Here is a 14,017-nt window from a genome sequence, read left to right on the forward strand (position 1 = left end):
CCGATTATCTTCAGATTTCTCTTGTCGAAATCGAGAATTTTTATATCAAATTCTATGTGCTTTAAGTCGAATTCTGGAATATGCATGGTATTTCGAACAGGGCTTTTTATTTAATCCACGGGATGGCATACTCTCGTTCCACAATTCATGACTGGGAAGAAGTAATGCGTAATTATATTTGAGGTGTCGCCTGAAATGGGGATTGAATCTTAATCTTCAAGGATGTATCCTTTATAACTAAATTTTTGCCCCTATGAATTATATAACAGGGTTCCATGAAAAATTATGTGCAGATTTCCGGGTTTAACATAAAGAGTTCGAGATAAAAAAATTCCCTAGTGAGATAGAAAGATTCCCAAGTTCTACAAGATACCCTTAAAAAGATCGAAAGTTTAATCGACCAAAATGGTATGGAAACAAGACATAAGATGAGAACAGTAGTCCGAAGAATTCAAGGATTACAGATAAGAAATCCTCATCTAACAAATTCAGACCCAGAAAAGTAATAATAATATTAACAATAATAATGATATAAACGATATTAAGAATGATAATAGTAATAATGATAATTATTACTTGTAAAACAAGAAATAATATCAAAATAACGCTAATCAACAACAGCACCCTATAATTTTATTTATTTCAACAGGACATGTAAGTAGGTAAAAATGTTTTAACTTGAAATGCGTACGTTTAAAAGATCTCTCATCAACAAAAGCGGCCTATCATTGTAAATATTTCGACATGAAACTTAAGTAGGATATACTTTTTTAATCTGAAATGCGTTAGGTGTTTCAGAATTTTTGTAGGAATTTTTGACACCCCTAACACGAAATTGCGAATAAAATATAAAAAAACTCGTAATTTCTCTTTTAAAAGTGGGTTGTTTATTTTCTTTATGGATTATACTTCCAAAATAAACTATTAAAGTTGTTTTAAAAGTAACAGAAATATTTAAAAAAAAAAAAACAGTAATCAATTGGACGAACTCAATATTTTTCAATTTTAAACTTTAAAAATCTATCAATGTTTCTATTGATTCTATTTTTACGATATTTTCAGGGTCAATGTGAAATTTTATGCTTTTTCCAATAAACTGAATATAATATTTTAGACAAACGTTCTTTTTTTAATTCACGCCCCCCCCCATTTTCAAGTGTCCATTAAAAGTAAATAATCAATTTACTCACCAAAGTTTTATATATCACAAATTGAAGAGAAAAGGTCAATAAATAATATATTCAAATTTAAAACTAAAGAAAAGTAGTGTTTTTTAGAAATTTACCATTAAAGTTTGAAGTTTAAAACCTCCTTTTTTAACCATGTTGTTTGTTTTTCTTTTGTTTTTTTTATTGAAACCTTGGTCCTTGCTCCTTTAATTGAAAAAGAAATAGGGCTTGAATGACATTTTTCGAGTAGTTATAAGCTTGGAAAGACAGGGGGTCGAATAATTCACGCCTCCCATTTTGAAATGTCTATTAAAAAGTAAATAATTAATTTACTCACCAAAGTGTTATATATCACAAATTGAAGAAAAAAGGTCAATAAATAATATATTCAAATTTTAAACAAAAAAGTAGTGTTTTTTAGAAATTTACCTGTGAAGTCCGAAGTTTAAAACCTTTTTAAAAAAAACACGTTGTTTGTTTTTTGTGTTTTTTTATGAAACCTTGATCCTTGCTCCTTTAATTGAACAAAAAAATAGGGCTTGAATTACATTTTTCGAGTAGTTATAAGCTTGGAAAGACGGGGTGGAATTATTCACTATTTTTCACGAAATTTCTGACACACCTAGAAATGCGTTTGAATTTGTAATAATTTGAACATGACATGTAAGTAGGTAATAATGTGTTCACCGTAAATGCGTACATTTAAAAGATCCCTAATCCACAACAACATTATATGATTTTATTTGTTTTGATAAAAATTTAAGTAGATGGTGTTTTCACCTGAAATGCGATGGAATGTGTACTAAATTTTTACATAACACATAAGTAGAAAATGTTTTTACCTGAGATGCGTGGGTTCAAAAATCCATAATTAGCAAAGTCATCCTATGTTTTTACTTATTTTGACATAACTCTTTAGTAGGTAATAATGTTTTCACCTAAAATGCGTTGGAATGTGTATTCATTTCAACATGACATGTAAGCAATTAATTATGATGTCACATGAAATGCGTAGGTTTAAAAGATCCTTAGTCGACAAAAGCACCCTATGATTGTAAATGTTTCGACATTATACTTTAGTAGGTAATGTTTTCACCTGAAATGCGTTGGAATTTATATCAGCTTGAAATAAGTTAAACTTTAAAAAGAAACATTGGAAGTAAATATTTATTACGAGTCCGTTATAAAGGTATAACAATAAATGGCGAACCTTTAGAAAACCGATCTCATCTCTAAATTCCGTGATTTACACTTGTTTTTTTTTCTTTTTTTCACGTTAATCTCATCGAGTCGCAATATTTTTCCCGCTGGCCACAAAGAGCGTGTTCAATTTAATAGAACGGCATAATTGAAAACTGAAAACCGACAATAAAATTCATACTTTTATTTTAAATCTGAATGTAAAGTCTGTAATCGATGAAATTAACGTGAAAAACTAAAAAAGTATGTCAATTTTGGAATTTTAGAGGTGGGGGTCAATTTCCTAAACGTCCGCCGAATAAATAAATAATAAATTTAATTTTCATTCATCAGACTAAAGATAAGTTGGCAAAATAATGTCGATCCCTTTTATCACATAAAAGAAACACACTATCCTAACCATTGTTTTGTTACTATGCCAACAATATACAAACCATGATATCAGTAAGTGTGATAAGTTTTCAGTAAGTTGAAATTATAGCTTTTTCTTTTTAGAATAAACGCTTTTTATTTATTGTAAACAATATATAAATAACTTTTTTTTAATTTTAAATATAAATAGATTACTATTTAAGAATATAAACCTTTTTAATTTTTAATTTAAACAATATAAACCTTTTTAATTTTTAATTTTAAACAATATAAACCTGTTTAATTTAAAATTTTAAACAATATAAACAGAACGTTTTATATGTTTTTATTTTTTATTTGGAACAATATAAATAAAACATTTTATAATTTTAAACGATAAGTTTTTACTTTAAAATGATGACATCTAAGGTTTTCGGGTATGCTTAAAACGAGTATCGTATTTAAATTATCCTTAAATAAGTATTTTTCCGAATAGTAAGCAATTTTAATTAATATTAAATGTGGTTGCCATACTTGTACACTAAAAATATGCGCGCTTGCGCATACAACTCTGACCAGCACTTTACACATAAGAAATAATATATTGCTTAATATCTGGAAAACTACTACATTTAAATGCCATATTTGCTTTCAGCATATCCGAAAACCTATAAAATGTGTTATTTTAAAGGAAAACGTTAGGGTAGGAAACAAGTAAAAAGTTACCATAAACTTCTTAATTTTTAACGATATAAATATCTTTTAAACAACTATCCTTCACAAATGCCTTTGTGCGCAGGCCATTCTTTAATGAGAATAAATATGTGAAAATCCATTTTGTTTTCTTTTATTGTAAATACGTGATCCACATTCGTCTTTTTGCTGGAATAATCCATGATGAGACAAAATTAAGTAATTGATTTTTTTAACAAACTAAAAAAAAGAACAACAGACGTGTTTAATTAAATCTTAATTGAGATAGTTTATAATTAACCACGTGATTCAATTTTCACTAAACACACGATTAATTATCGGTAATTAGAGGAATAATTCTATTTATATTGTGTAAAATATAAAGAAAACAGTTTTATATTATTCATCCAAAATAATGAAAATTCTTATTATATTGTTTAAAATAAAGTGTTTAAAATAAAGAGTTTTGTTTATATTGTTTATTTTGAAAAAGAACATCTGATCAATATCATTGTACATATACATATTGTTGTCATTCGCCATTAGAAGAAGATTTTGATGTATTTCAATTGTCAATTTCTGTCTTAGTTTAAAGTCAAGCATTATCGTTCACTTGGCTATTTGGCCGCATGCAGACAAACAAAAAAGGAATAAGAAAAATCGTGATGTTTATTTACATAAAAATAGTACTCAAATCCATTTTAACATTGGAGGGTGTTTTTTGTTTTTTTTTAACTAATCGCTAGTTTCACATATCAATTTAACAAACAAAAAATACCGGAAAAATTGAATTTAAAAATTAAAAAAAAAAACTTGCACGATCCTTTCTCTGCATAAGTACCTGTATTGTAAAAACTCTTATCCAGAAAATAAATAATAAAAATTATACTTAAAATCTTCAAATATACAAATGTATAAAAAAGAAAAAAAAGGTTCTTGTGCACTTTTGCCACCGCTTTATTTTTTGATAGTTTTTGCAGGCTAAATTTAAGCATCACGATATCTTTTTTTATTAAATTGTTAAGCCGAAGCACGGAATAGTTACAAAACACCCTGTCCTCCCTATGTTAAGAATGACTTTCGAAATAATAACAACCGCTATTATTTCACCACAGTGGCAAATGTGCCAAAGTACCGAAAAAATAACTTGTAAATAAGTCCTGAACTGTCATCTAAACTTCAGCCTCTGTCCCATCGACGAAAACTTGCATCCCTCTGCCTGTTCTACAAGTACTTTAACGGTGAATGCTCTGATGAACTGCAAGCACTTGTGCCTCTTCGACGTAAATACTCCCGACAAACCCGACAAGCAGCTAAATCCCACCCCTACACAGTAGAGATCCCTAGATGTAAGAGAGCCTTCTACTCCAGTAGTTTCTTTCCCAGGACAGCTAGACTTTGGAATTCCCTTCCGGGTCCCTGCTTCCCCAAATGTACTGGCATGCAGAAGTTCAAGTGTAACGTGAACTGACATCTTGCTGCCCAATTCCCTACACAGTACCCCTGATGCCTATGTCCCTGATAGTAGCTCCCTACAACAAAATTGCAATGTGCCTTGTTTGGGGTGAAAATCTTTTAATCTATTTACAAACCAATAATAATTTTCAAAACGAACATAGGACGTACATTTATATTTTATATAATAGAATCCTATAAACAATTAAATTATTTTTCTATATTTTTCTATAAGTTTTTTATGAATAAACGTTAACGTGTACATACAAATTTTTATGGATTTATTTAATTTGTAGGGCTAATAATCTGCTTTGGCCTCTCAAAAATCAGTTGCATAATCAACGTTTTTTTTACTTTAGTAATAAAGTAAAACTCCCAGTTTACTTGATTAAATAATTCTAAATAAGAAGAAAGCTTTTTTATTTAATTTGATTATACGAAATAGGTAAAAAAAAAAAAATCTACATCATTACGAATTTTAAAAAATAATTCGTCAAGTTTGATTCTTGAGCAATTAGTTCGAAAACAATAGCACTTATACATCAATGTTACCGTACTGAAATCGTTATGTAGAATGCCATTCTTAATAATGGGAAGGGTATTTTGTAACTATGTTGTACTTTTACCTAACAATTTAATTCGGGAAATTATCAAATAATCAAACTATCAAATCATGTTAATTTGCCAGTGTCAGGATTTTTTTTTATCTTGAAGGTGTGTTTTTTTTGTTGCTTGTTTTTTAACTAATCAGTAGTTTGACTTAACAATTTAATGAACAAAAGATACCGTAAAATTGGACAGATTATGTAAACTCTTATCCAAAAATAAATAAGAAACATTATAGATAAAATCCTAAAATATGCGAATGCATAAAAAATATTTAAAAAATAACTTGGGAATACTATAAAAAATAATGCAATAAGATGCAACAGACGTTTTCTTCTAATTTAAATTTAATTAGAAAAAATATGTTTTTATTCATTTAAAATTTACACAGAATTATCCTATAAAAATTTTAAGTGTGTTTTTCATATGAATTATCATTAATATGTATGTAGAAATTTAACCTCTTTGAACAGACAGGTAAAACCGCCATTTTTCTATCTTTTTTTTGGTAAGTAATCCTGATTAGAAAAAAATCTTACTAGAGCTTTACTCCTCCAGTCAGAATGTTGCGAAGTTGTGTCTTATTAGCGACACCACCTTTTTTGTTTTATATTTTCAAATGTTTATTAGCCATTTGGAATATTCCACTTTTCTTTTTACCGGTTATAACGATAATAACGGTCGAAGCGACAAACGTAATAATATATAGATGATAATAACTAGCAGGACCCATCTACCTGCATTGCCTAATGGAAGTATGACACAGTGTCAAAACAGATTAGGTTCGTTTCCCTTAAAACAAATTAAACGACGATTAGTTTGCACTGTAAGGCATTGTTTGGCAATTGTCGATAGCGGAAGTCACAGGCTGTCACTGGCGGTTAAGATCAGTGTCGTTCTCTATTTGCCTGCTCTAAACTGAAATCGTTTGTCACAAGTTTCGAGCATTGTTTGGCACTATCATCCGGGCATTGTTGGGCACTGATGTTTACTGGCGGTAAAGGCTTGTGGCCATATGCGTTTTAAGCCAGTTACTTGTGGTTGATCATTGTTAGTCAATGCCGATTATGACCAATGTCGATGGCCCATTACACTGCTTTTAAATGTCCTCCATATTAATGCACTGTTATCCAATTTGTAGCGGGCATTGTTGGTTGCTGGTCCCTATAAAAGTGAGTGACAGTGATTTTCTGACACTTCTCGGCAAGAGTGGCCACTGGCGAACACGTGCCGGCAAATCGGCTGTCTTCAATTGTCAGACACTGTCATCCAGTCTCAGAGCCAATCTCTTTTAATTTAGCTACTGTCATTTCACAGTACTGGTCGCCGCTGCGGGGCGCTGTCGACGACTACTTTTCAAAGTGACTACTGCTTTTTTTAGGCGGTAATTCATGTTTTTGATGCGCTTAAATGCGGGTAGTGGGGTTGCCCACGGTCACTGGGGGTCAGTGGCGTTCAGTGCCGGTCAATGGCGGTAACCGTTTGGCTTTACCAGGTAGTCACTGCTTTTATAACTGTTTTTCATAAATACTTGTCACTCAAAAGCGGGCATGACTAATGTAGTTTTCTTTTCAGCATAACGTTAGCTAGAAACTTACATATACAGAATACGAACCCTCCTTTTTGTTAGCTGTGATGATCAATTTACGTGTTACTCTATATGTTAGTGTGCATGATGATTTAAATTTAGAATCCATAATAGTTAATAAAATCTGTCGTTATTATTTTAGAACGTATTATATATAAGCATGCAACTGGACAGCGAATAAAACGACTGCAAAACGAATAAATAAAAAGTTTAAAAAAATGAAACTAAAGCAAAAGCAGAAAATCCGAAACGTGTAAAATAAAGCAATACCTATTCATTTTAAGGAAGTTATTGTAGTTTTAAGAAATTTTGTGTTATCTTGAAATTATGAAAAAAAACATTATTGTTTACATTTCTATAAATAAAATGTCTTTTAACACTTATAGTATTACAAAACTATAAAAAATGTAAATATTTTGTTGTTGTTGTTGTTTTTTTTTTTTTTTGGTTAAAAGAAATATTTCCATGAGAATATATTTTTAATAATAAAAAAGTACAAGATGAAAAAATTGTTATTGTTTATATTTCTATAAATAAAATGTCTTTTAACACTTATGGTATTACAAAACTATAAAAAAAAATGTAAATATTTTGGTGTTGTTGTTGTTGTTTTTTTTTGGTTAAAAGAAATATTTCCATGAGAATATATTTTTAATAATAAAAAAGTACAAGATGAAAAAATTGTTATTGTTTATATTTCTATAAATAAAATGTCTTTTAACACTTATGGTAGTACAAAACTATAAAAAATGTAAATATATATATATATATATATATATATATATTTGGTTAAAAAAATATTTCCATAAGAATATGTATTTTAATAATAAAAAAATACAAGATGAAATGTTAAAACTAAAATATATTTTTAAGGAAATACGTCTATATATTTCCGTATTTTAGTTTTAGTAAACAGTTTATGTCTAAAATTAATATTTACTGTAATCAGATAGGTACGTTTTTAGATATCGGTAATATCACTAGTAGAAGTTGGTTAGTTGGCTGTTTTTGTTTTACGGAATATCAACCCTTTTCAGGTTATTTAATGCCGAATCCAAAGATTTTGAAGAAAAAATCGTAATAGAATATATTTTCAAGTCGGTTTCTATTTAACACATAGTAGGGACCCTAACAGGTACTACCACTCCGGGTCAGAGTGGACCTGGGAGCAATGGCAATTAAAGGATGACTCCACTATCCCCAGAGCCCACAAGCTGGGGCTTCAACACTGGATATAGTTTAAGGCCATATTCAGGACCACTAGTAGAAGTAAATAAGAGGATACGCATACACACATATGGACACATGAAATATGTTTCGCTCTCTCTTTTTATGTCTCTCTCTCTTTCCGTCTATTTCCCCCCTCTCTGTTTGTCTCTTTTTTCTCTCTCCCTCTTTCTGTCTAATCAAAGCATATGTGGTGATGCACATGTAAGCATCGTCTAGTAAAACATAGACTGAGGTAAATTTTGTCATGCATAATAGAATGGAATGAAACAAAGTTTCCCTATTAATCTTCGCAGAAGTAATGCAGATATTTTGCAGACAGAGATCACACTAGATGATCTGAAAACCATCCCTTTCTCAAGTGCATAATATCATAAAAAACAAACGAGACACCTCAAAAGACTAAACCCCACCAACCTTATATAGCGAATATGTCTATCCGTAGTCAATATAATGGAGGGGTAATTTGTACTTTAGCGGCGCAAATTATTTGACAGATAAAATATTTAAAACACTGGCGTAAATGGAGTGATATACAAACTGAATTAAAATTAATTAATGGGAATTTTTCTAGATTATTTCAGGCTTTGATTGTAAAAATGTGGTTTATATCGAAAGAAATAATTTTATCATTAATTAGTCTATCAAAAAGCGAAGCATCCACAGTAGTATTAAATAATGTAAAAAAGACAGAAAAATATAATCCAAAGCGCCCTCTACAAAACAAAGAAACACAAAACCAGAAAAGAAAATATGATCTTGTGAAGTTTTAGAAGACGCTCCAAAATGGAAAAATAATTTATCCCCTTAATAACCCCAATCTAGGTGCCACTTCGATGTAGTGGGCTACTATAACTCTTTTATGAAGATATTTGTTCATATTTTCATCTTCTAAGTTCGGATGCTCGATAGACCGAAATCTTTTATAATTAAATAACAACATTATAGGCAGAAGGCTGTTATGATTTTTTTATGTTAAAGACAAGGGTTTTAAAAACGTATGCATAATATATACTGGTTAATAAAAAAAGAAAAACGAAATAGTTCCCCTAGCTTATTTTGTAGAAGTTTTTATCTCATGAAAATATTGTTTGTTCGTATTTTATTTTTAAGAACCGTATCATAAAAAATCAAAGGTGCCGCATGTAATAACAGCATCGATGGTTCTTTTTTTTTACACAGTGATCACCACTTATCAAGGCCCGGAAGCCACTCAGGGATAAGGGTTATTGCAAGTACATTACGTCAGTGTGGAGATTTGATGAAGTGTTTAATTAAGGGGGCGGTTCATTATTAATTTGTAAACATTGGACTTGAAAACATCCAAGTTGTAGTCCGGAGGGAAGCAGGCAGACGGAACAGAGTTCCACAGGCGTGCAGTTCTAAGAAAGAAGCTTTGTTCATGGAATCCGCGTTTTGATTTAGGCACAGATATAGAGTGAGGGAAATTTTTCACAGTGGATTCAGCTAGACGGGTGTTTTTCGTGAAAGATTGGCGAGGGGGGATCAGAGATTGGAGTTGAGACGAGCACCTGCTTCGGTACTTTTCTATTATTATGCGAATGCAGAAAACAGTTTGTATTCGTTTAATAAGAGAGCAGTTCATGTTAGTATCGCATAATTTAGGACGCTGAAACTGAACATGATAAAAAGGAAATCTGCGACGACTTTTTAACATGCGTGGTTCGTACATGATCCCAAACCATTTTTGCAGACAAAGAATTCTTATTAACCTATTTTTCGACCAAACTTATTTTTAATATGTTTAAATTGCATTGTTCTATATTTCTCTGACATTATTTTAATTCAGTTTTCATAAAAAAGAATTGAACAATTAAAAGTCCTTTTCCAACAATATCTCAAAACTATTTTATGTGAACTGAACAATCTTAAATTTTATTTCTGAATCCATTTCTGAACCTTGCTTACAAGGTTCGAATCTCGGTCTATTTTATGTTTTTCTTACTTACAAGAAAAGGGGAACATTTTCTTGTAACACTTACACACACACACACACACACACACACACACACACACACATATATATATATATATATATATATATATATATATATATATATATATATATATTAGATGGGGCTTAAATTACGTCTAATATTCTTTGAAATCCTGTCTAATTGTGTCTGCAAACATTCATGTAAATCTGAAATATTCAAACAATAAATAAAGCAAATCTTTATCTAACCCTAACCCTAACAACAACAACAACAACAACAACAACAACAACAATCTCTGAGTTGTAATCAAAATGCCGAAAAATAAACCCATCAACATTCACCTGTTGCTCGTTTACGAAACGCATGCAGTTGATGTCAGCACAGATGATAGACGTGTTCTGTCGAGTTCACACTGGCGACAGAGATGTGAGTGACATATATATATACAACTAGATGTACCCTGGCACGCGTTGCTGTAGCTCGATTTGGTGTAATGAAAGAATCCTCATTACCGCGGTTGTAGCACCCCAAAATCTACCAAGAAAATATGTTGTTATATACGAACGTGAGACGGCCGTTTCCACCACCCCCACATGAAGAAGAAAAATGAAGAAGAATGGAAAAAATGGGTTCTTAGTGCCGCCTCTAAACAAAATCCTGAAAAAAGTGGGGAAAATAAAGAAAATAGAGAAAGGCATCGAACAAAGCAAAATGTAAGGGAAATAATTGCTATGTTTGAATCAGGCTGTTTTACAAAGGAAGAAACGATGTTAAATTTGCCGAAGGAAGAGGAAAGCCGGAAAGAGAGAAAAAATAAATAAAACCTGGAAAGATCGTGTAAACGGAAACAGAGGAAAGAAAAAAAAATTAAATTAAATAAAAATTAAAAAGAAATGATCGTAAAGTTGCTGAAAAAAGATGAAAAACGTAAAGAAAGAAGAAATAAATTTGAATAATGGAAAGATGGGGAAAACGAAAACAGAGAAAAGTTACATAAAAAAAAACTCCAAAAATTAAATAAAACAATAAAAAAACGATGTTAAAATTGCCGAAGGACACGAAATGAAATGGAATTGAAGTATTATAATTTTTATTTTAATGAAAGAAAATGTAAACTTTTTTGGTTTGTTTTTGCTTTTATTTTTAACCAGCGTAAAAGTAAGCGTGGTGAGTTTCACCTAAACTGCAGTCCAGTATTTATAAAAACCTTAACCGGTGTTCGGTCGTAAATGTCTCCTGTGAACTGTCACGGACGGTGTAAATGGGTGGCGATGGTAGTATGAATTTATTAGAGAGAAAAAACTTTATTACTTCCATTGATCGTTACCGGTTTTGGCAATGAACTCTCTCCAGATAAAATATAGGAAGCTCCGACCAGTGAGGTAGTGGATAGGCAATATGCCTATAACACACCTCAGATATCATGATGCATAGCATATCTGCATAAAATGTCTAGATATTCAATCCTATTAAGGTCAAACTCGAAGGGGAAATGAGTTCATTTTATATATATATATATATATATATATATATGTTATATATAGGTTTCATTGTTATTGTTCGTTTTGTTGTTAAAAGAGGTTCTTAGAGTCTTAGAGAGAGTCTTATTAAGTGTTTGTTGATGTTGTGTCTTAGAGAGAGAGTGTTCGTTTTATAAAGCGATTCATATATATATATATATATATATATAATGTTCATACTTAGAAGTGTAATAGAATGAGGAGACAGTCTTAGTGTTCATATTGTGTATGTAAGATGCATATGTAAAGACATTCTAAACCACATGATATACAAGACATATAATAACAATTTTCACTTTACCTTTTGGTAGAATTACAACACAAAGATGACGTTTATAAAAACACATGATGGGTTTATTTCTTCTCCCGACCGGTGGTGGTTTTCTCATCAAGAATTCAAAGCTTCATTCTAAGTTTCAAAAGTGACCGTCTCGCTTCTAGACGTTCGAATGTCCATGTCTGGACTGTCGTCCGTCGTCCTCAGCCTCTCTCTGACTCTCTCCAGTTTCTCTCAAGTTTCTAACTATATCTAGAACTTCCCATTTTCCATGACGTCATACACATGTTAAAACATGTGTATTCTTTCACGTGTTCTGGACATGCGTGTCCAAAACTTTTTCCTTTGCTTACAAAAGGAATTTAAACCTATATTCCCAGTAACCTATATTTCCAATATGTTAAAAACATGTTTATTAAATTATCTTGTAGTTGCATTCTTTCAATTGAATTTTTCATAACAGAATTGACAATGCACATTCTTTTCTTAAGCTAAACAATGGTTTGTTTTACATTCCATTTTCTAATTCTCTCTCGTAATCTATTTCTAAACCTAATTTACGAGGTTCGAATTTCGTCTATTCTATTTCATTTTCATTTTAACTAAATCTCTCTATTTTTATACTTACATAAAAAGGGGACAGCCCTTATCATGTAACATATATAAGAGAAGAGATAATAAGTAAAACTATATATATATATATATATACACTAATATATAGTAATAATGATTTGTAAAAAATAGTGATATTTAAAACTAGAAAAAATAGGTATAAGGCTCCAACAAGTAATGCTAGAACTGCCTTCATGGACCCTTGGTTCACTGTTGGCGTATTACAAAAAATACGATTGTAAAAGTGATATTCTCCTGAAGGTTAAATTCTTTGTATGGGCGACTGAAAAATACAATTTAAATTTCGTAGGAGCAAGAGCATGCCACCCCCGTGAAGCAAATAAAGGGTTCCTTTCGAAATTCCGTCCAATTTCCAATTGACAACATGACTGCGTGTGTGAAGGAATTGGCTATAGAGTAGCTAGTAGTAGAGCGTTCCGCTGCATCTGAGCAGCATGAAAACCAAGCCAATTTTTAGGATGGACATTAAAGTCACCAAACTCATTTATTCATGCGTTACTATCTGCACATATACTACCAGGGATACGATTAGGTCACAGTCTTGACGTTAGCGTGAACGGTAGAGAAAATATGTACGTTGGTTGGTTGGTTGTTTTTGTTTTACGGCATATCAACCCTTTTCGGGTTATTTAATGCTGAATCCAAAGATTTTGAAGAAAATTTTTTTAATAGAGTATATTTGTTGTTTTCACGTCGGTTTCTATTTAACCCATAGTTGGGACCCTAACAGGTACTACCACTCCGGGTCAGAGTTGACCTGGGAGCAATGGTAATTAAAGGGTGGCTCCACACTCCCCAAAGCCCACAAGCTGGGCCTCACCACTGGATATAGTTTAAGGTCATATCCAGGACCCCCATTGAGGGAATTTTACTCTCTGCAGGGGGCAGTCGGTGTATTCTAATGCCTCACCGACAGGGCCGAAAATATGTACGATGAAAGGCAAGTTGAAAACTCATAGAGACCTTGTCATCCAAGACGTTGCTCTTTAGTTAAAGGGAAGGGTGCTTTTGAATATAAACTCCAAATCCGTAAATATATCTATCCGAGTCCTTACGGCAGAGAGGAGAGACACTGTCATGTTAAAGTAGTTAGAGGGGATTGGGGAGTATAGGTTTGTTTCACTTAATGCTAAGATATGCAAAGAGTTTACTAAGAGGTAAGACTCAACATAATCTAGGTTACACGGATATTTGTGAAAGCGAAGCTCATTGGAGGAGGCGAATTGGTTTATGATTGAGTGGCTGCCTGGATACACCTGAAGAATGGCGGAGGGTACATTGATCGAAACATTGTGAAAATTGATAGGATGGGAACTGTAGTCTGATGGACCCAAATGAAC

General features: G+C 31.6%; 1 protein-coding gene across 2 annotated transcripts in view; it reads left to right on the forward strand.

Annotated features, from left to right (window-relative positions):
• The window catches only part of LOC145293721 (G-protein coupled receptor GRL101-like), a 761,328-nt gene that overhangs the window by 84,761 nt on the left and 662,550 nt on the right, over window positions 1–14,017 (forward strand). The window lies entirely within an intron of this gene.

The sequence above is a fragment of the Euprymna scolopes genome, chromosome 15 (assembly GCF_053919585.1).
Source record: "Euprymna scolopes isolate OS-2025 chromosome 15, ASM5391958v1, whole genome shotgun sequence".
NCBI classification, from domain to species: Eukaryota; Metazoa; Mollusca; class Cephalopoda; order Sepiida; family Sepiolidae; genus Euprymna; species Euprymna scolopes.